This window comes from Globicephala melas, chromosome 1, assembly GCF_963455315.2.
Source record: "Globicephala melas chromosome 1, mGloMel1.2, whole genome shotgun sequence".
Taxonomy (NCBI): Eukaryota; Metazoa; Chordata; class Mammalia; order Artiodactyla; family Delphinidae; genus Globicephala; species Globicephala melas.
Window position 1 is genome coordinate 5734812 of NC_083314.1, and position 24761 is coordinate 5759572.

The window sequence follows — 24761 nt, forward strand, 5'->3', positions numbered from 1 at the left end:
TTGTAGACAATCTTTTGAAATTGAATGGAAAAATACATGTAAAGTATTCCATTCTTGGCCAGTTACATTTGTTATTAACATTCAAGAAGTGCCAATTATTTATCTAAAAAAAGTTTGTAACTAAGCTGCCTTATTTTTAATATTATTTAGGAAAAGGAATATTTTTGCGAAATCTTCATACCTCATAATGACTTGCTATGATAAAATTTTTAGGAAGATAGTAATGGCACAGCACTAAAGTTCTTAAAAATATATTTAACTTTGAGTGCCAACATTTAAGATTTAGCTCAGCATATTAGTATTTTTGCTCCTATATTTTTCTCTTGTTAAATGACCATAATAATATAATGTCTCTATTCCATTGTTTAGAATTAGCAGTAAGGATTAAATAAATAATATCTGAAACATATTAGGTCTTCAATAAATGAATATTGAATGTGGATCTTAAAACAATATGTCGTTTGGGAAAACAATTTTTACTTTTGAATGTGCTATAACTAAAATTCAGAGCAGATTTTAGTTTTTCTCCCTTTAGCAAGCCATTGATGTGCTCACAACAGACCAAACTCACTGGAATTGTCTATTTTACAAACAAATCATTTTACAAAATGATTTGAATTGATTCTTTCACATTCTTATTTTGCTGTTATTTCGATAAATCCATCAAAATGAACAGTTTTAAAATTCTATCCCAATAGTTTATCTCATTATTTCTCATTTATGGCATCTGCTGAAATTCGTTTTAATAATGTCTGTATTCTTTTATGGCTGAGATTAAAACATCTCAGAGGAACTCTTTTTATAATATGAAAAGATGAAAGCACCCTGGTTTCATTAAAATGTCATAAGAAACAGTTTGGGGTGATGTATGAGACTCTCAAACCAATATAATGTGCTTTATATCTCAGCATGAGGTTAAAAAGATTATGGACTTAACCTTTCAAAAGGCAGTATATCAAGCTGTCATTTCGTTGGTGTGGTAGGTTGTTAAAATAATGGCTTCCAATGAGCCATGCTCCCTGTGTCTGTGTCCTGTTGTGATTCCACGTTGCGGCTTCTTCCATGAGGAGGTGTAATCTATTTCTCCACCCTTTGAGTATGGGTTGTCCTGTCACTTGGCTTTGACCAATGCACTGTGACAAAAGCGGCATTGTGTGACTTTAGAAACTAAGCCTTAAAAGGCCATCCAGCCTTTGCTTGCCTTTCATAGGAACACCACCCAGAGACTGCTTGTGAAGAATCCCGATTTAGTCTTTCCAAGGATGAAAAATCACATGGAAAGTGAGGCTCATCCATCCCTGGCACCCCACCTCCCTAGCTCCCAACTCACCCATCAACCAACCCAAAAATCCATGCTGACCCACAGAATGTTGAGAAATGAAATGATTATTTTAAGCCACTAAATTTTGGAGTCATTTGTTATACAGCAATAGATAATGAATACTGTTTGTAATAAAATAATAATTGCTTTAATCTTAAATCATATTTACTTGGTAATATTATATTTTTGTCCTTGTAGTCTCATGAGTATTAAACAGCATGATTCCAATTATCACAAGATATAAAATATATTTTTATTTCCATTTATTTAATTACTTTCTTCACGTCCCCTAAATTATAGAACTCCTAGCATGACTATCATTGATGTATTTTTTTAAAGTAAATCCACGTTTTTAAAATATGAAAGGGAGAACTTCAAAAGTCAACTGATATGTATGGAAAATATTAGAAAGCAAAAACATATGTAGCAACCTAGTAACTATTACTTTATGCAGATATACCATTTATATAATTTATGGATCATTTTCTCCTGAACAAAAAGACTGTAGGCATTCATTAAAGTAAATTATGGAATTGTTACACTATTATTTGAATGAATTATTATAGTATTAATTATAAAAACAATTATTATATGAATTATTATAGTATTAATTATAAATACAATTATTTTCTACATTTTGATCAGATTCACAGAAGAAAAGTCCATATGGACATGATTTCAGCAATAGAAAAGATATGCTCTTACTCATGTCAACAAGAGAGAAAGTTAACATAGTGAGCCTAGAGTTAGAAAGAACAAAATCCTCAGGAAAATAATAGTTACAATAAAAGATTTCTGAATATGAGCCCAAGTATAAATTGTAATGATTCAAGTAAAATAAAAATATCCTTCACAGATTATTTGATTATTTTAATCACAACAATTTTCAAGAAGAAAATAAACACAAATTGGTTCATAGAAAAACAGTATTTATTTTCAGCAGTTTGCCCTTTTTTATAATAAATTTGTCAAAGTGAATAGATATATACTGCAAATTCTGGAATGAGGCTGACCTCAGTCAAATCTTTGTTCTATTATGTAATGACTGCATGATCTCAGGCTTCTTGATCTCTCAAGGTTGAGTTCTTCAATATGTACAGTGAGGGTAATAAGAGAAACTATCCCATAGGGTTGTTATGATTAAAAAAGTTACTCAAAAGAACATCAGCCACTAGTAATTAGTACCTATCAAATTGATGATTGTCATGAATCTTGAATACCTATGTCTCACCCTCCTAATAGTCTGTATTATCTTTGTCTCCAGGAAAAGTAACTGAGGGTTTCCCATGAAGCTTTACAAAGAGCTTATTATAGACATTCAAAGAGCACATAATTTTCAGTTTGCACATGTTTTCCAGAGAACAGAAAAAGAAAGATGTCTCCCTAACTCATTGTATGGGATTATGGCCTTGATACAAAACTCATTAAGCATAGTATGGGAAATGATAATTAGAGACCAATTTAGTTGATTAACATGGTTGAAAAATTATAGAAAATATATTAGCAAAGTAATGTATTTAAAAAATAATGTATCATCACCAAGTTGGAATTATTCTAGAAGTAGATCATCATTTCAAAGAAGAAAATATTATTATTATTTCAATGGATACAAAAAAGCATTTGAGAGAGAATTCAACATCCCTTCAAAATTTTAAAAACAGAAAAATATAAAATGCTAGGAAGCTACAAGTAAGGAACTTCTTAACCTAAGGCAGGTTATCTACAAAATAACCTAGAGGAAAACAAATATTTAGTGGTCACATATTGAGAGTCTGTCTTTAAGATTATGTACAAACAAGGATGCCTACTAAAACCACTTTTACTCAGCATTGTCCTGGAAATCCTAAGGCATGCGTTAAGACTACAAAAATAAATAAAAGGAATAAGTATTGGAAAAAGAGAAATAAAATTGCCATTATCCACATATCATAAGATATTCTACGAAGAAAATTCAAAAGAATTTTCTTTTTTTCCTAGAATACCTTTTCCTTATGGGAGCTCATCCATTTATTTGATTTCCAAAATTGAGTCTCTCCCTCAAATATCCACTATGAACTCCTGTCTTGTTCCTCTAAATAAATAGTCAGTGTCTCCTGTTAGGTTTCTAATAGCTGTCTCAAAATTAAGATATCTAGAGATAGTTACTGATTTTCCCTGACCTAAAATCTGTTTCACCCCCATTCTTCCCAGCAGCATCTATTAATACTTAGAACTCAAGCCCAAAACCCATGAGTCTTCCATTATTCCATTGTTTGTATCCAATCCATCAAGTGGTATATGGTTCCACTCCCTGAATATCTCAGGCTTATCCACAGACACAACCCTTGTCCATGCCATAATCAGGTTTTACTTAGGCTGTTTCAAAACACTCCCTTTCCTTTTTCTCCTGAGTATTTACAAATTGTATCTATAAACTTATTGCTGCTCTCATATTCCCATCATATTTTCAATAATGAATGTCATTTGTGTATTGTAGGAGACAGTTACATCTTCATACCATCGATGTCAGCCTAAACTCACTGTTTCCTCCTTTCAGTATATGGATGCCAGCATTCTTTCACAGCTTTGTTTTTATTTTTTTATATTTTTTTTAAATTTATTTTTGGCTGTGTTGGGTCTTCGTTGCTGCGCGTGGGCTTTCTGTAGTTGCGGCGAGCGGGGGCTACTCTTTGTTGTGCTGCGTGGGCCTCTCATTGCGGTGGCTTCTCTTCTTGCGGAGCACGGGCTCTAGGCGCGTGGGCTCAGCAGTTGTGGCGCATGGGCTTAGTTGCCCCACAGCATGTGGGACCTTCCCGGACAAGGGCTCGAACCCGTGTCCCCTGCATCGGCAGGTGGATTCTTAACCACTGCTTCATCAGGGAAGTCCCAACATCATTATTTTTAAATGACTCTAGTGGATTATTTTTTGTCAACCTCTGTAGATGAAAAATTGAATGGTAATATAGCTTTGGTTATGTTAAATCTTTTTTCCTGTGAGAAATAATTTTGTCAATGCACTTCTTTTTTAGAAGTGGGAATTGGTACTGAACATAGGAAGAGGTAATGGCAGTGTTCCCTAGCTATGACTAATAGAAAAATGTGGTTTTATAACATCTTGTACTCTTTGTCAGCCTCTTGTGGGACTAGCAATTCCAGTAAAGCCTCTCCAGGTCAAATATTTGACCTGAAATTACCTGGAAAAAAGATTCGCCTCCACATTGCTGAACTGTTCATAAATTGTCTCTCCTTAGTGACAAAACTGTGATGAAAAAGGCAAAACATTATAGTAGTTCAGTTTTTAGATGTGTTTCTGTAGCCCACGTTTTAATCAGAATAAAACCAAACCCATATCTTTTTCTTCACTGTACATTCCGAAATTCTTTAAAAAAAATACACAAAACAAAACAAAACAAATGGACAAGAAAAATATGTACCTGACTAGGAAAAGAACTCCTTTACTGCAAAGCCTTGAATGAACTTAAAGAATGAACTGTACTCTCCAGTTTGTCACTTGAATGGAAAATCTTTGCTGTTTGTCTCCTAATCAGATGAAATTACTCAGAAATCTGTGAGAGGGTGAACCCCTATTATCTGAGTAAATTAATTGCTAAATTTAGGTTCCCACTCTATACTCCCCCTGCCAAATAAAGTGTTAGGTCATCTGTGACTATTCAATTCCCTTTTCTTTATCGACTAATTTTCTTTCAACTACTGGGTTCTCTGGAAATTTCCCACTTCATTTTAACAAATATAGGAAGGCATAAAAATCAAATTGATAAATTTTCACCCACAAGTAGGAGTAAAGAATGTAAACATATGTCTGTAAATAAATTTGTAGGAGTGAGGAACATAAAATCAATTTGTAAGTGATTTGTGAATTTTCTATGAATTTTATTTCCCATGCTTCGATGATGATATTTCCTAACAGATTTGAATTAAAGTTCATGAATGAATGGAAGAATCAGACCACAATAGTAAAGTGCTGAATGAATAAAATTCTTTCTCCTTCACCACTAAAGTGTGCCGAGAAGAATGATTCATGATACTAGAACTATAGGAGTGAGTTCTGGCAACTTAAAAAAAGAAACAAAAAAAGATCTTAATTGCAAAAAAAGTTAAAATGGGCAAAAGGAAATACTTTCTAACAATATCATTGACAATACTCTATAAACATATGTTTTTCTTATAGTATATAGTCATGGATGGCTACCGTTATAAAAACAATATTGTTTAAAATCACACACACACACACACACACATACGCACATATTGGAGAAATGATTTGACTAAAAGTTTAGCCATCGGTTTTTACTGGCGCACCAGACACTCCAATGCCTCAATTTTTCCTCCCCAAAAAGAGAGTGGAAAAATATTTCTAAGCAATATAAATATTGGAAATTATCTTAGCTGTTTCTAGATAACATATGTATGCACAAGGCTTGGCTTTTACCAAATGGTGATGTGTGAGTTCTTCATGCTGAATAATTTCTTCATTTCCCATATACACCCACATAGACACCATGTTAAACTTCATTCTTTCAACCTACTTAAAAACATAATGCTTTGAATTCTTATATTTTCAAAGATAAATTACCAAAACTTTGAAAATTCTCCATTTATAGATGGAAATATTTTCTTTTTGATTTTTGTCTTATTGTGAAGATTATCAGAAACCACTTAACATAAGGCCATCTTTAGACCCAGCACAATTTGGAGTTTTTACTTTTTTTTCCCACTATTTTTCACTTTGCAAAAAAATCAAACATACAGTTTTAAAATTATACAATGAAAATGTGTATTACCCCCATTTACATTCAACAGTGAACATTTCCACATTTGTTTCATCTTCTGTGTATTACACACACACAGACACACACACACACAAACACACACATTTTTACATAAGCATGTTTTTCCTAAGAATGACATTCTGCTACATAGCCAAGATAACATTTTCACCCCTAAGAGATGAAAATCAACATTTTATTTTTAATTGCATTTGCTTTTTAAGTTTTTTTGTAGAAGTAATTTTAGATCAACAGAAGAATGGTATATATAGAACAGAGTGCTTCTATGTAGCCTTTCACATAACACCCTTCCTGGAATGTTAACTTCTTATATAGCCATGGCCCATTTAATCAAAAATTTAAAAATTAACATTGCTGTGGATTATTTTTAAGTTAAATGCATTCCTGTATTTTGCTCCTCCTAATAAAATATCAATCTTGTATTTGTTTTTCCTTTCTGTGACTTTTACAAGTTTAAAATATGGGCCAAACCATATTTCCTGCCTTTTCTCTTTGACACTTGATTAATTGCTGCTGACCATTAGGTTTTTAAAGCCATTTTCTTGAGGACCGCTTATAATTTAATTAACTCAAAGCATCTTTATGTTTTTCTCCATTAATTTTCTTATGGTTGTATATTTCTCAAAGATTCATTTTCATGATTCTGGAAACCAGAGAAGCGTGTTTCTTCTTCTGTCTTAGGAAAGTGCCAGACATATTCTATCACAACCCAGGCCTATGATTTTCAGTCTGTAAAGTAGTTTCTTGATATGAATGTTTCATAAAGAAAACCGGTATATCCTCTTTTATTCTTGCTTACTCATTCAAGACATTTTTATTGAGTCCTACTGTGAGCAATAAATTGTTCTAGGCACTAGTGGTATAATGAAGATGAAGATGGAGTAGCTATCTATTCCAATGGCAGATTTTCTAATTTTCTTTACCTCTAACCCTTTAATAACCAGGGAGTGCACCTTTACATTCATCCCAAGAATAGCATTTCAACTGAGCTTTTTCTTTCTACAGAGAACTTCATTTGTAACCTTAGAATTCTCCTCCTCAACCCTTGCCACCCTCCTTATATATCAAAACTCATGATCCCAATTATGTTCTAATTTAGTAAAGTTTTCATGATTTGATATAATATCCCTGTTCCTGGAATAGTTACTTCTGTATTGAAAAGAGTCTCTTAAAACACAATTTTTAACCCCAAAAGAATGAGATCCTAATACTAGGACAGCCAACAAGTGGAGAGAGCAAATATTATAATGGGATGTTTATTTAATCTAACATTGCCTCAGATCATACTGCGTAAGGACATATTGTAAACATGTGCATGTGTGGGTGTTGTGTGTGTGTGCGATTGTGAATTAGGCTTTACTAAAGAATTGGGGGCTTCCCTGGTGGCGCAGTGGTTGAGAGTCCCCCTGCTGATGCAGGGGACGCGGGTTCGTGCCCTGGTCCGGGAGGATCCCACATGCCGCGGAGAGGCTGGGCCCGTGAGCCATGGCCGCTGGGCCTGCACGTCCGGAGCCTGTGCTCCACAACGGGAGAGGCCACAGCAGTGAGAGGCCCGTGTACCGCAAAAAAAAAAAAAAAAAAAAAAAAAAAAAAAAAAAAAAGAATTGGAATGTTGTTGGAGAAGCAATGAGAGGCTAATGAAGGTTTTAGGTAAAGGTGTAAATTTTTAACTAGTTAACAGAGTGACTCCAGGGGAAATATGGAGCGCAGGGAAGAGGACAAAAAAGGACCTCATGGGGTGATTATTTAGGAAGTTATTATATTTGTTCAGGTGAGCGATACTGAGAGATTGAAGCTAATGGTCGTTCAGGGTGAGAACGGATTCACGAATCATTTCAGATGTTCTCTGGACTTCATAATAAGTTGACTGTGAGAGCCACAGAAGAGTGAGAAATAATTTTATCTTTGCAACTTTCCATCTCTTGTTTGTGTATTCTCATATTTAATATGAATTATACTATAACAGTTAACGAATCTATTTGTAGTTGCTTAGATGTTCATTTAACTCATATGATTTAAAAACTTAAATGATCTGTTAAGAATGTTGAAAAGTAATACTGTAACTCAGGAGAATGCAAAAATGTATGAAATAGTGAAAAGGAAAATATGCAAAAATGTATGAAATAGTGAAAAGGAAAAAAAAAAAAAAAGTACAGTTTTCCACCTGTGTCGGGGAAACCCCAGGTCTTTCCTCCTGTTTCTCTGCTGTGACCTTTACTTCTCACACCAAGCACTTTGCTTCTGACACTTCTGGTCACCAAATGTGTGGTTTTTTTTTTTTTTCCCCACACCAAGCAATTCTGTGCAACACCAGCTGGGTGTCCTACAATTCAACTCAATTCTGACACTGTCTATTCAAAGATAGCATCAGATCCCACAGGTTAAGGGACCAGACCTGCAAAACTCCCCCAGATGATGAGGTAAATAGAGCAAGGCCTGGGAGGGTCCTGAGCACAGGAGCCTCTGTCCCTGTGGATTTGGGGTGCATCAGCCTCCCAGGGTAGATGTGTTCACCAACCTGGAAGCCCTCCAGACCCCTGACTACTGGTATTTTATGGAGATTTCCTCACATAAGCATGACCATTTATTAACTCCACTTCCAGCCCCTCTACCCTCTCTGGAAGATGGGGTTGGAACTGAAAATTCCAAGCTTCTAATCACAACTTGGTCTTTCTGGTGACCAGTCCCATCCTGGAGCCATCCAGAAGCCCACCCAGAGCCACCTCATTAGGACAAAACATGCTCCGAGTACTCTTATCACTTAGGAATTTACAACAGTTTTAAGAGCTCTGTGTCAGCGACTGGGTTGAAGCCAAATATAATAACAAGAGATGTTCTGAGTGCTCTTATCAACCAGGATATTACAATGGTTTCAGGAGTTCTGTGTCAGGAAAACTGGGGATAGAAATCAATATATATCCTTTCTATTATCTCACAAAAAGCTTTCAAATAAGTAAGTAATCTTCCACCATGATGTGGTAACAAGGAATTCTACAGGAGAAGGAGTGACACAGGAAAAGAACACCAGAAATCTAGGTACAGACCCCGTAACTTTTTCTGCATCATTCGTTTTTTCTAGCAGTGTCATTAAAATATGTGTCCGTAGAATGCTACTCTGGAAGTATTGGGAAATGCTTGGTATGAGAGTACTGTATAAAGTAGTAAAAGGATGCACGTGCAGAAATCCAAAAAGGATGGATACATCAGCTAGTATCGGTTTATACAATTACGTGAAGCTTTCATGAGGAAATAATATGACCTGCACACAACATTTAAATAAAAAGACATCCATTACAGTTTTTATTGTAAGAATAGACGTAGAAAGAAGTAAAGTGTCTCATATGAGAACACATACATAAGATATACAAGATGTGGTGTGTATATAAATTATGCACCTATAAGTCATTGTTAGAAATTATATTAAAATGAAGAGCAGTACAGATGAAATAAGCAAGATAGGAAATTCCTTAAAGTAGGGTAACAATTTTATTAATACTATTTATGTACATTAAATTGTATCTTATATGGAAATGTAATACTAGCTAGAAGGTAAGTTTGTTGAAGATGGTTGTTTTTAATTTATTTATGGAGTTTACATTTTCACATTTTTCCCACGAGATCCAAATTATCAAGTGTAATTAATGCCATGAAAAAATTTGCAAATAGTTATATCTAAGCAGGGAAGATGTTAACTTAATTACAACAAGGGGTTATGTTTGTATAGGCTATAATATGTTTGTATAGACCTGAAATATCACTATTATGTGGGTAAAAGATAATGTATGTGAACTTACAGATCTGTGCAATTAGCATATTGTTATATAACCCACAACCAACTCTCATTTAATATACTGATATAATGACAACTTTCATTGGTGCCCAGTTCTCATTTAAACCATCAAGCTATTCTGTGTAGTAAATCATAAGGACTAAATCTGATGAATTAGCCAATACCTAGTTCCTCCTTGAGAATGTTAAATTCACCTTCCAATAAGGAATGAAAAATAAGTCAATTTAAAAAGGGGTAGCTATTTTTAAAACCACCAAGGTGAATGTAATTAGCTGAGATAAGTTATTTCCAAAAAATTTTGGAAGTTTACATGTTTAAAAATAAGAAAAAGAAATCTGTAATATGTTGAAATTGTAAATTAGTAATTTTGACAAAATCAGTTTGTTTTTCGATTTGTTATTCATTATTAGGTTTTCAGCTTCTTAAGATTCAGTTTTGTCTGGAACTAAAAAAAGTAAAATAAAAGCTCGATTATCATAAAAGAGGTTTTTGTGAACTTGTGTTATAATAGCCTTAAGATGATTATCTAGTTTAATTCCTAGGTTAAATGGTATGTGTACTTTTATGGTTTTTAATACACAATGCCAATTTGCTCTCCAGAAATGAATAACTTATCATTGCAAGAGTGAGCAATATTCCTTTTAACTTTTGCCCCTTGGCTGAATGAAAAATAATATAAGAACTATATTATTATTATTGTGACAGTTGACATTTATTTAATGCTTACTATATGCAATGACTACTTTTTATAGATTAACTCAATGAATTTTCTTTTTTTAATTAATTTTTTATTGGAGTATAGTGGATTTACAATGTTGTGTTAGTTTCTGCTGTACAGCAAAGGGAATCAGTTCTACACATACATATATCCATTCTTTTTTAGATTCTTTTCCCATATAGGTCATTACAGAGTATTGTAGCTCAATGAATTTTCATCACAACCTTGTTAAGATAGTAGATTAGTTATCTATTGCTGATACTGAGTTAATGACTTCACATCTTCACAGTATAACCAGTAAACACTCATTGTCTCACAGTTTCTGTGGGTCAGGAATTTGGGAGGAGTAATAATCAGGTTATGTGTGATGTTGCAGTAAAGATGTCAGTTGGGGCTACGTTATCTGAAGGCTTGACTTGGGCTGGAAGATCTGCATCCAGGGTGGTCCCCTTTTCACTGACATGGTTGGCAAGTTAGTGCTGGCTGTTGGCAGGAGGCCTCAGTTCCTTACCTCTTAGACTTTTCCTTAAGGCAGAAGCCAGAATGTCCTTGCCTTGGCCATCACACTCTGTCATTTCCACAGTATCTTACTGGTCACAAGATCAGTCCTATTCTGTGTAGGTGGGAATGACACAGGATCTAAAGCCTGTCATAGAGGCTGTCTGGAAGGCTAGCTGCCACAGGTAGATTCCAGTATTATTCCCCTTTTACGGATGAGAAAACTGAGACAGGAAGATGTTAAGTAAAATGCTGATGGTACCATAACTTAGTGGTACAGCTGGACCTTAAATGCACGTTTTCTGTCTCCAGAATGTGTGCTGTTAAGAGACATGTGGTGTTGCCACTAATAGTTTGTTTTAATTTTAAAGTTTTGATTACTAACAGTTGCACATTTCCATGTATCTATTGTACATTTAATTTGTGTGTGCATTTGTGTATAAAACATCGCTTTACCGTTATTTTCTACAGAGGTGACTATTTTTCTCTTAGTGAATTGTAGAGATTTTTTGTATTCTAAAATTACTAACATTTTGACTTTTTGAAAGTTGCATTTTTTTTTTCAGTTTGCCAATTGTCTTTCGGTTGTGTTCATGGTGTTTTTAACTAACAGAATTTTTGTCTCCTTCTTGCACAATCATCAATGTTTTCTTTATGATTTTTGCCTCTGGATTATCCAAGGATCCATCATGTAATAGTTCAAATCAGTTTATTTTTCCAATAGTTACTTTTCTTAAGACAGAGTTTTTAGCAACCCCTAGAATTATCTCCTAAGATCAAAAAGAATGTGTGGATCGTGAAGGACTGAAATGCCTAACTTACTTCATTTTTTTGGAATCTGTTGATGTGAACATCATGTTGAAAAATTGTAGGGGCTGGTTGGTGGAAGAATAGTCCATAGTAGGCAAGGACTCAGCAAGACAAGACACATGCCTCAATTATCCCATTAAGTCAACCTCACTTTGCATTAAGAAACTCCTTTTAAATTGAATATGCCTCCTGGTAAAATTGAAATTTCAATCATCTTTTGTACGTCTCTTTATTAAGATTGTTAGATGAATATCTAATTGATAGTAGCGTCTATCTACCTGTTTATTTCTGTAAGCATGGACATTTTGGAGGGAAAGGAAAAGATTTGATTATTATGGGAGACTGCTGAAAAACAGTATTTAGGATACACTCATTGGCAGTGGCCAATGAGTGTATCCTAAATACCCAATAGAAGAGATGAGGTGAGAGTTTCCTTTGCAGTTTTGTCCAGAGTAATGACATGGCTGAAAACAGCTGTCTCAGGTTATACATGACAACTATAAATATGGCTATAGGTTGTCGTTTGCGTGGGTAGATCAGGCAGATCGTAGCATCTTCTGTCTTTGGTAAGGAAAAGGTGTGTACTCACAGAAGTGCATATTTCCACTTATTGTCTATTTTTATGAAAGAAAAAACTTTACTTATCATGGGAGTTTGCTGTAGTTTGCTGTATGCTCTTCTGTGTTATTTCAATCTGAAGTTTACATTTGTGTAAGACAGAGATAAATAACTATACCAACTTGTCTAATATGATACTAGGCATAGTTGCTCAAAGCCTTAACGTGCTTAAAGACGTGGAATTCGAACTTATGCCTTGTGGCTCCAAATGTAATGATTCTTTCAGTCAAGTACAGGAGCACCTTTGCAACATTTTCCTACTTTATAATGTATTTCTACAAATGCTGGGATTATATTTTAGTCTTCATAGAATGTGTGGTTCAGAAAGTCTGTTTTCCAGTTTAATTGACAATGATTTCCAGAGATTTAGAGTGAAAAAGATATGTAGTGGAGTGTATACCTGTCCCCTGACGTCCTCCCAAGTGATTTCAGGCCTATTTACACTATTCAGACCTCACAATACCCAAACTCAATCTTCCGTTTTGCTAATTCAACCATCTAGTGCTATCTAAAGCCTTCCCCTCCACTTCATTGATGCAATGCTTTTCAATTAGCTTTTTTTATTTTTTTTGATGTGAGACCTATTTAATTTATTTTATTTTATTTTTTCACTTTGCTGTACAGCAGAGATTGGCCCAACATTGTAAATCAATTAGCTTTTAACGCAGTGCTACTCAAAGTGTGGGCCAAAAACCAGTTTCAGTCTACAGACTTTTACTAGGCTATAAAATAAATACCAAATTGACAGTGAGCATTTAGAAACTTTGATAGCAATCTGCCATTGCTGTGACACCCTAGTGCACCACAGTGTGTTGTCTCTTTGATAAGCGAGTAGACTGGTTTGGATCATATCATATTCATAGGTGAGTCACGTATGGCTTGAGTTCTATACAGGCATGCACGTTCGAACTGCATATGTGTCTGCAATGCATTGGAAATTAAAAAGAAAAGAAACATCTGTCCTTCATCACGAACAGCTGAGAAGCATAGCTCTGATGCCTTATCGGTCTAGAGTCTTCTGTGCCTCACCTTCCTTTTTTCTGTCCTGTCCTCTTTAAACCACCTGAACTCTGTGGTCTGTCATTCAGCCAACCTCATATCTGTATATACTGCTTTCCTTTGTTTTAACTTTCTATGCCTCCTGATTGACAATAACAAACATACAAACAAACAAAATTCTTATCAGATGGATTCTTTTTTCCTGCTCCTTGACTGAGCCTTGCTAGGAAAAAAAAAAATCACACCGTGGATCAGACTTGTATCACTGTGAACTCATGTTCTGGCAGCTCACAGGCCCTTAACAGTGTGGATTTTTTTTTCCTTATCAAAACACACTCTTACTCTTGCAGTTACCATTTCAATCTTTAGTTCACCTCTTAATTCTTAGGTAGGGGAAGCCAATGAGTGAAAATTTCCTCAGATTTTTGCTACCGAATTTTCCTAGTGTTACTTCCTTTTCACTTACCATTTCCTGCTTTTCTCCTGTTACAATAGGATTTCCTTATCTCCAGGCTGGACCCCATCACGTTGTACCTTGTCAGCAACCTTGTGATAGTTTTCTCTCCTTAATCTTCAAACCTCTTTCTTTGTTAATTTATCTCCATAAAAATTTAAATATCCTCCTGCCTCTCTGATTTACTTTTAAGAAAATCACCTCTGCATGCTTTCTTCACCTTTCAACTAACTACTGTTAATTATCCTTAAAAATCTTAGTTTAAACATCACTTCTTTGGGGATACTATTTCTGATTCCTGCAGAGCAGGAAAGGTATCCTTTTGTATCTTCTTAGAGCACTTGCATTTATGTCCTTTATAAAATTTATCGCAGTGTATTTGCTACTAATAAATTTTCTAGAGATCTTTCAAAATCCCTTTGAATCAGTGACTCAAATCATTTTAGTCCAGCTATGATTTTGGGGTGTGTGTGATTGAAAAGCAATGGAATTGATTTCAAGGTCAGATTTGGCCACATTCCTTCCAAACTCCCTCATTAAGTGATGGGGTTTTGGGAAACGTGGTGTTTGTATTTTTTCAGTTCAATTAAGAGGTTGTTTGAACCACTTGTCCGTCTGGTAGCAAGTAGTAAGCTTTAAAGTAAGTTCAGGGGAGAGAAAAACCACTAGAAGATTCACTTATTGTAATGTGCTTCCTTAATCAATTTTAGACTTGTATAGCTTTTGTAGAGTTCTTTATAGGCTGTGTGAATTTAAGTTAATAATGGATTTAGGCAAGTAACTTGACCTCTCTGAACATCTAATTGCTTATCTGAAAACTGTTTAACACAATATATATCATAAAACTTTTGTGAGGTTTAATAACACACATGCATACATACATATATATGTACCATTTAGCATAAAACTTGAAATCCTATTTGGGATTAGTATTATTATAATATGTTAAGGCAATTCAATAACTATATCCTTAACTCTCATGACATCAATTACTATCATGAGCTAGTGAGAAATGAATACTTTCGGTTAGTACCTAAATAAATGGAGTTTTGAGGTCAGCAATTTTTCAAAAAATATTAAGACTGCTGTTTCTGTGACATGTTTTAAAATAAAGGAGGTTATTAAAATTTAAACTGTTTTGCTCTAGGATACAGGAAATGATTCCCCTTTGAGCACTTAATTAGTATGATACATTAAAAAAATTACAGCATTAACATAAGGATTCAAGCAATTAGAAACACACAAAAATGTGTTTTATACTCAATATTACTGAAGTGAAATACGTCTGTTTATAGAACGTTGCCAGCGTCAAACTGGGTTGAATTCTGTATATTTAATAAGCATCTTGTATTTAGATCTTGTGAAACTAAATGACTTTTAAAGCTTTACTTAAACCTATTCTTAGCCATTGAATGGTTCACAGTCCTAGAATTGGCAGAAGTATGATGTCTGCTCATGTACACACACAAACACACACACTCCGACTGGTATTTTATTGATTAAAGCAACAGGATCAAAATAAAACTCGATTGTTAGAGATTACTCTCCTCGAAGAAAAAGAGGCAATTTTCATGGCAATCAATCCACTCATGCTTATAAACAGAGTCTAATAAGCAAAGGCTATGTGAGAGGTTTATAATGCAATTTGTTCAGTCGGTCTATGTAATAAACTCTTTCCCTATAAAATAAAAACAAATAACATTCAATTTTTAAAATTTACCCTGTTTCGTGTTTCTCTTTAAAAGCTCTTTCTCCAAAGGATATTTGATTTCTGTAAATCAAAATCTAGGACTAGATTGGTTTCATGCACTGTCCACTGTTGCTTACTGCTTTCTGAAGAGCTGTTACCTAGCAACTGCATGGAAGAAGCTTCCAGTACTTTAAATCATAGACAAGCTCAAAAAATACTGTGAGGCAGACTTTTAAAAAAATATTCTGACTTGTTAAAATGTAATTAACAAATTGATTTTCCATAAAGCAAAAGGGCCTTGAAAATAGATTTGATCGTATCTATCTATAAATTTGTAGCTTTAATTGCAATTGCTTATCTGAAGAGCTTTTAAATCAAAAATAATAAAAATAGCCATAAAACAGAAACCACAAATCTCACATAATCCTGCTATTTTAAAAGTCGTAGCCCTTGAAAACTGTTTCCCATTCCTTAAGAGAGTTACTATTAACATTTTGATTCCCATTCTTACAATTTTTCATGCTTATTCAGACATACGTATGCACACATGAACATATATGCAGAAGTCAGCTTTTTTATCAATGGAGTTATAGTGTATCGTTTTGCTACTTAAATTTTAAAACTGTATTATTGACGTTCTTTCAAGATGGTTTATTGAAATCTATCTTTTTATTTTTAATAATGTAGGATTGTGGTGATAAATAGTACCTGTTTAGAATTCTGATGAGCATTTTATATTCATTATCTACTTTTCTCCACAGAAAACCCTATGAGGTAAATATTATTATGATTTACAGTTTTAAAGATAAGGCAAGTTAGGCTCTGAGGGATCAGGACCTTGCCGGTGACCTGGCACACTTGGGGGCGACACCATTTGCTCTCGTGTGCTTATGCTCTGATGGCAAGCAACCCAAGAGAAAGAGCTGAGTCAAAACAGCAACTTTACAGGGACGAGAAGAAAATACAAGATTTCGAAAGAGGAAATGCTTTCTTCAACAAGGGAAGGAAATTAGAAAGAAAACATGGACAGATTTGATCATTGCTAAGGAGTCATCTCTGTCTGCATAATCAAAACTGGACTTTTGCCACTTATGTGGTCTCACCAGCAAAGAGGGACACTGTGTAGGGGAAGTGGATGTGTCTACAAAATATTAATCCAGAAGTTTACAAAACCTAGTCTAGTAACCATATTTAACTAAAAGAGGAGTTGAGACATGTCATTTCTCCCTGGACAGGCACGCACCCAGCTAAACCTTGGGGATGGGTGAGGGAAAATGAAGCCTCTTACTAAAAGGAAGAAGGAGAGAATGAATATGGAGTGAGAGTAGTTTCAGCCACAGTTCAAATCTTTTTGTCCACCCAAGTATCCATGTACAGTGTTTTTCCCTTATACATTAAGATACTCATTCATTATTACGAAAAATACCCCAAAGTTGCCTCAATTGCTGAATCCAACTCAAAGTGCAGGATATCTCGATAATACAAAGTCATTGCTAGCTGTGGATCCTGATAGTCTGGCAATGAACACACCAATAAGTGAGTTAGTTACCTCTCCCCCACCCCATATGCATATATAATAGCAGAGCAAGATAGCTGTGATAAAATAGTGGGTTTTGGAAAAAGAAAGGGAGACACACAGCAGACATTGTTCCATAGGAATGGTGAAATCCTGTGGGACATGAATTGCAGAGACCTTGCAGTAATTTTTTTGATTAGACACCCATCCTGCTCTTAGAAATAACTCCTTTGTCTATTCATAAGCATAGATCCTTGGTCACTATCTTCTGTGGCTACAGAGAACGTTGAAATTAGAACAGATTTCCTCCAGTCCTTTCTATGTGTCAATAATTGTGCTCAAAATTCTTTTCTAAGAACTTTCTTGCACTTGCCATATTTACTGGCTTTTGTTGCCGTGTCTGTATCACCCTCTTGGTTGTCATGGCAACTACCTCGGCACCATCTGAAACAATAGGTTTATTGGGTGGGAAGGCAGCACAGCACCTTTATCTGATCCCCACATTAGGTCCAGCTTTATTGATCTAGCTGAAAAGTCTTAAAAGGAGGTCACTGATAAAGATTCTGAAAGACAGTGTCATCTCCCATGATTTAGGGTACAGTTCACTGTTTTGGTTCTGCAACTGTCCGGATTCCTGGACTCCTAGGTTTCTGGCTTCAAGCAATTTTCCCTTTTCTCTCCGCTTGCAGAGTGATCGATTTTTGCCCCAGATCATCTGTCACCTTACTAAAATCAGCAAGGTGCTGTCACCCACGTTAGTATTCTTGCCCTTTCTGATACCTCTCCCATACGTGTCTCCATCGACAGGTAGTTTCTGCATTCAGAAGGGAAAATGGGTAATAGGGAAAGATAGCAATTTCTGTCACAGATATAATTCTACATTATGCATCTCTATAGTACTTAAATTTTATATAACTTAATCTTCTTTTTAAAAAAATTTTATTGGAGTGTAGTTGATTTACAGGGTTGTTAGTTTCAGGTGTACAGCAAAGTGAATCAGTTATACATATATCCACTCTTGTTTTTTTTTTTTTTTTAGATTCTTTTCCCATATAGGTCACTACAGAGTATTGAGTAGAGTTCCCTGTGCTATACAGCAGGTTCTTATTAGTTATCTATTTTATATATAGTAGTGTGTATATGTCAATCCCAATCTCCCAGTTTATCTCCCCCTCCTTATCCTGTGGTAACTATAAGTTTGTTTTCTGCATCTGTGCCTCTACTTCTGTTTTGTAAATAAGTTCACTTGTACCCTTTTTTTTTTAGATTCCACATACAAGTGATATATGATATTTGTCTTTCTGTGTCTGACTTACTTCACTCAGTATGACAGTCTCTAGGTCCATCCATGTCTCTACAAATGACCCATTTTTGTTCTTTTTTTATGGCTGAGTAATATTCCATTGTATATATGTGCCACATCTTCTTTATCCATTCCTCCATCAATGGACATTTAAGTTGCTTCCATGACCTGGCTATTGTAAATAGTGCTGCAATGAACATTGGGTTGCATGTATCTTTTTGAATTACGGTTTGCTCCGGATATATGCCCAGGAGTGGGTTTGCTGGATCAATCATATGGTAGCTCTATTTTTAGTTTTTTAAGGAATCTCCATACTATTCTTCACAGTGGCTGCACCAATTTAAATTCCCATCAGTAGTGTAGGAAGGTTCCCTTTTCTCCACACTCTCTCCAGCATTTATTGTTTGTAGATTTTTTGATGATGGCCAGTTTTTAATTAGAAAATCACTTGATAAAAATTGGCAGTTTGTGGCTTGAAATGTCCCCAAAAGGAAATGTAAGTAGCTGATGAAAAAAAATGAGCTGAAAAACTGCCCAATCTCCTAACTCACTGTCCCTCTTTTCCACACTGCTTGGTCATAATAGTTAATGGTATGGATAGCCAGGAAAATGCTTCTTTCAGTGCCCTAGGCTTGTGTTTCGGTGATTTCCCTTCTTTCAGTGTTTTTGCCCACGTCTTATCTCTGCACCCACTTCCAGAGACATATTCCCTAGATCATGTAAATGTGAGCCTTCTATCATGGCTATTCCTAGCCCCCTCCTCTGTGACCACCACCCCCTATCTTTCTAGTTCATGTCCTCTAATACAGAACTCCAACAATCTTTTGACTACACTGGGACTTGCAATTTGTTGATTCGACCAAGTTTTCACCTGTTGGTCCTGTCTTCCCTTCTTAACCTGTTTGTACCCCATAGCACACCTTTAGAACCCATAATTTCAATTCAGCCTAGTTCGTTGACCTTCCATTAGTTAGACTTGTTTGTCAGAAACCAACTCTAGTGAACAACTCTTTGTCTTCTAGGTGTTTACTTCCATGCATTTGACTGTGGCCAGAGGAAACCAAACAAAAGACGACCTGCAGGCTATTCCTCCATTAAATTCATGATCACTAATTTTTCGGGGTCTAGAAGCTGCCAAACGATCATTCTGTCCCTCAATTCTGTTTCTTCTCCCACGCTCTTAAACAGTGATACCATATTTTCTCTCTCACCTCCAACCTCTTCCCCAATCATCATTTCCACCTATTTTACTAAGAAAGTAGAACAATTGGAAGAAGAACAAAATTTTCGTAAACGTCTGTCTACACATCTACCCACCAACCTGAAGGTAGAACGCCCATATATTCTACCTTTTTTCCTGTTATTATAGATGAACAATTTTAGTAGCAATATGGCTGGGAAGAGGCATGAAAAGAGTGATATGTTAGTAAGATTACCCAAATTCTGACAATCTAGGAATGACATTTTAAGGAATTCGAAATATAGTCTATAAGCTTTAGGATTTATGAAAGGTCATTAATCCATTTGGCAGATCAAACAGCACTCTCTAGTTATTGTTGATAATGGAAATGTTCTGTATTTGCCTTGTCTAATACCTAGCCAGTAGTCACAAGTATTATTGAGAACTTAATTGTTATTGAACTTTTATTTCTGTTTAATTTTAGTTTATTTAAATGTAAATAGCCACATGTAGCAGAGGCAACTGTATTGGCCAGCACAGTTTCATTTTTATTTTATGTAATTAATTAGTTAATTAATTATTTTATCGAAGTATAGTTGATTTGCAATGTGTTCATTTCAGGTGTACAGCAAAGTGATTCAGTTATTCATACGTATATATCTATTTTTTCTCAGATTCTTTTCTCTTATAGGTTATTGGAAAATATTGAGTAGAGTTCCCTGTGCTATACAGTGGGTCCTTGTTGGTTATCTGTTTTATATATAGTAGTGTGTATAGGTTAATCCCTAAACTCCTAATTTATCCCTCCCCCTGCTTTCCCCTTTGATTATCATGTTTGTTTTTTATGTCTGTGGGTCTACTTCAGTTTTGTATGTAAGTTCATTTGTGTCATTCTTATTAGTATGGTAATCTCTGGGTCTATCCATGTTGCTGTAAATGGCATTATTTCATTCCTTTCTATGGCTGAGGCAACTGTATTGGCCAACACAGTTTTAGAAGGGTGATAGGTGGGATGCTGAAGAATTGGAGAACAGGAAGAGCAATTCAGAAGCTGTTTTGTTACCCCCGGTGAGAGATTATCAGAGTTTGAATAAAGGTCCAGCATCCCTTAGCTGTAATCCCCAATCCAGAAAATTCTGAAAAAAGAAAACATTTTAGTATTTGTGTTGGTGTTAAAATCTGACCTGACCTGAATTATTTGGTGGCAATCCCCGCACTGAACTTAATTTTTTTTAAAATTTTTATTGGGGTATAGTTGCTTTACAATATTGTGTTAGTTTATACTGTACAGCAAAGTGAATCAGCTGTATGTATACATATATCCCCTCTTTTTTGGATTTCCTTCTCATTTAGGTCACCACAGAGAACTGAATAGAGTTCCTTGTGCTATACAGTAGGTTCTCATTAGTTATCTATTATATACATAGTATCAATAGTGTATATATGTCAATCCCAATCTCACAATTCATCCCACTCCCCCCTTTCCCCCTTGGTATCCATACATTTGTTCTCTACGTCTGTGTCTCTATGTCTGCTTTGTAAACAAGATTGTCTATACCAATTTTTTCAGATTCCACATATATGCATTAATATACGATATTCATTTTTCTGTTTCTGACTTACTTACCTCTGTATGACAGCCTCTGGGTCCAGCCATGTCTCTACAAATGACCCAGTTTTGTTCCTTTTTATGGATGAGTAATATTCCCTTGTATATATGTACCACATTTTCTTTTTTTTTAAATTTTAATTATTTATTTTTTAACATCTTTATTGGAGTATAATTGCTTTACAATGGTGTGTTAGTTTCTGCTTTATAACAAAGTGAATCAGCTATACATATACATATATCCCCATATCTCCTTCCTCTTGCATCTCCCTCCCATTCTCCCTATCCCACCCCTCTAGGTGGTTGCAAAGCACTGAGCTGACCTCCCTGTGCTATGAGGCTGCTTCCCACTAGCTATCTATTTTACATTTGGTAGTGTATATATGTCCATGCCACTCTCTCACTTCATCCCAGCTTACCCTTCCCCCTCCCCATGTCCTCAAGTCCATTCTCTATGTCTGCGTCTTTATTCCTGTCCTGACCCTAGGTTCTGCAGAACCTTTTTTTTTTTTTTTTTAGATTCCATATATATGTGTTAGCCTACAGTATTTTTTTCTCTTTCTGACTTACTTCACTCTGTATGACAGACTCTAGGTCCATCCATCTCACTACAAGTAACTCAATTTCGTTTCTTTTTATGGCTGAGTAATATTCCATTGTATATATGTGCCACATCTTCTTTATCCATTCATCTGTTGATGGGCACTTAGGTTGCTTCCATGTCCTGCTTATTGTAAACAGTGCTGCAGTGAACATTGAGGTGCATGTGTCTTTTTGAATTATGGTTTTCTCTGGGTATATGCCCAGTAGTGGGATTGCTGGGTCATATGGTAGTTCTATTTTAAGTTTTTTAAGGAATCTCCATAGTGGCTGTATCAATTTACATTCCCACCAAAAATTCATGAGGGTTCCCTTTTCTCAACACCCTCTCCAGAAATTATTTTTTGTAGATTTTTTGATGATGGCAATTCTGACCGGTGTGAGGTGATACCTTATTGTAGTTTTGATTTGCATTTCTCTAATAATTAGTGATGTTGAACATCTTTTCATGTGTTTGCTGGCCATCTGTATGTCTTCTTTGGAGAAATGTCTATTTAGGTCTTCCACCCATTTTTTGATTGGGTTGTTTATTTTTTTGATATTGAGCTGCCTGAGCTGTTTGTATATTTTGGAGATTATACAATCATCCTTATTGATTACATAGATGTTCTCTTTATAAAAAGAGTACTGATTTTTCTTATTATCTAACAAGGAATCCCAACATTATATACAATTAACTCATTAATCTAAGACGATTGTTTTCAACGTATCTGATCCAATACCTCTTTTTTATGATAAATATTTTGTAACACTTCCTTTACTATCCTGGAGTGAAATTCAGAGTAAATGTAAACATCTATATGAATACATTTTAAATAGTTAATATAATGTCCTAATTGTAATATGAAGGAGAAAGAGAGGGAAATAATAGTAAGGAAGTGTATATTTCAATATGTAAATGCCCAGGTATGAATAACCAAAGAGGGACAACACAAGAGAGACAATTGCTTGCACCCATTAGTACGTGCCCACTACTGACACTGACAGTAGTGGGCACGTACTTATTATTAATGATCATATCTTAAATTTGTATTAATGACTCACATACAATACTAAACAAAATAAACTTTCTCTTAATTCATACAGTGGTTGTCTTTCTAAATAATTCAGTATTTACTAAAATAGTGCAGAACCTACTTTGTATTTATGTGTAAAATAGCCTCCAGTAATATGTACAGTGCTGGATAGGCTAATAGACACTGTAAAAACTTTACTTACTTGTAGAAAAAAGCATATACAGAAATAAAAATTAGTACCTAAAACTTACTAATCTTTCCCTTCTTTCCACTTCCCACAGATTAGTATAGTTTTTGAAAAATTAGCGAGTGCAACATGATCTTCCATCAACCATTCCCAACCAAACACAGATGAACACATTAAGTGAGGAAAAGGAAAGGAAGGGGACCCAATTTTTTACTTTTTAACCACTGAAGGGAAATAAGATGGAATATTTTTCAGCTATCACAGAGCTATCACATTTTCTCATGGTCCCCTACTAGAAGAAATACGGTTTGTACATTAAACCAAGGGAAAGTTAATAATTGCATGTGGTTTTGCATATATGGTAAACTTACCTTCTAAATTTTCTGGTAGTCTATCTCATGTCATAATACGTGTAAACATTTTTCTTAAATCATATGTTCAATTTTTGGTTTAAGATTTATGGACCCCATATGTATGGCTATCATATGATTCTAAAGTAATAACACTCTTCATTTAGCAGTTTTGTTACTTTATTTTCATAGATAGGTCATACACACTCAAAAATTATTTTGAGAAATATCGAAATAGTGGTTTAAGTCACTGTTATTTTGCAAATATTTTTGTATACTTTTCCACATTCAAAATTGGATTTTGAATCTACCTGCCTTCCTGCAATATATTAAGTATCATGGTTATGTATTTTTGAGAGTTTCCTTAAAAATTATCATTATAATATATTTGACAAGCAAAAAAAGAGGAAAGAGAAACAAAGAAAGAGACATTGTTAGCAGATTCTTGATTTTTTTAAGAGTAAATCCTGATATGTAACCATAGCATAGAATTTCTTCCATAAAAGGTGAAAGAAAAAAAATGAATAAAGAAATGAAGGAAAAAGAAAAAAATAATGGGCTCTTTCATATGCTAACTCATGTTATACAAATTGGAGTAATGTTATTATTTATCTGTCTGGAGCATTTGATGAACAATTTCCCAAGTAATCTTGTTTCTTCATAAATTGTATGGTATATGTATTCATTTTATAGATCCGACTCACCTATTCAACCTTCTATTTCTTAATTTAGCTAAAACTGCTATTTTCTGCCTAAGAATATTTATTTAATTAGAACTTTAAACAGTCTTTATTTCCAATACCAGCTATAATAGTTTACTTGTAAGGGAAGTTTTTTTCCCCAAAACAAACAGCTTTTTTCCCAAACAAACTTTAATTGCTTCTCTAAAATATGATTTCTGTGGAAAATTAAGTGTATGGCATCCGGGCCCTCATTCTTGCATGAAAATAATATACTTGGGCTGAGTAGCATCACCCCCCTTTAATATGACTGCGCCCCCTTACGTGCCATCTTTTGTAACACTCTTTATTGTTTTTATGTCATTGGATTTCTTTTTATGCCATTTATTATCTTTTCTGACTGACTCTATCATCTTTTGAATTTTTGACCTAGGTCCTGAGGTTAAAGTATAATTTAAATTTATATTTATTTCAGGATTAATTTTTATTGATTGGCAATTATGGTTGTTTTGATTATAAAAATCTATTACTTGTATGTTGTGCAAATATTATCTGCCACATTTTTTAATAATCACTTTCTGAGTCTTTATGTTGACTATGAAGTTGATAAATCAATTATGCTATAAATCAGTACT

The 24761-nt window shown here is 34.7% G+C and overlaps 1 protein-coding gene across 16 annotated transcripts in view; it reads left to right on the top strand.

Annotated features, from left to right (window-relative positions):
* Window positions 1-24761, top strand: part of KCNT2 (potassium sodium-activated channel subfamily T member 2) — a 405220-nt gene that overhangs the window by 254179 nt on the left and 126280 nt on the right. The window lies entirely within an intron of this gene.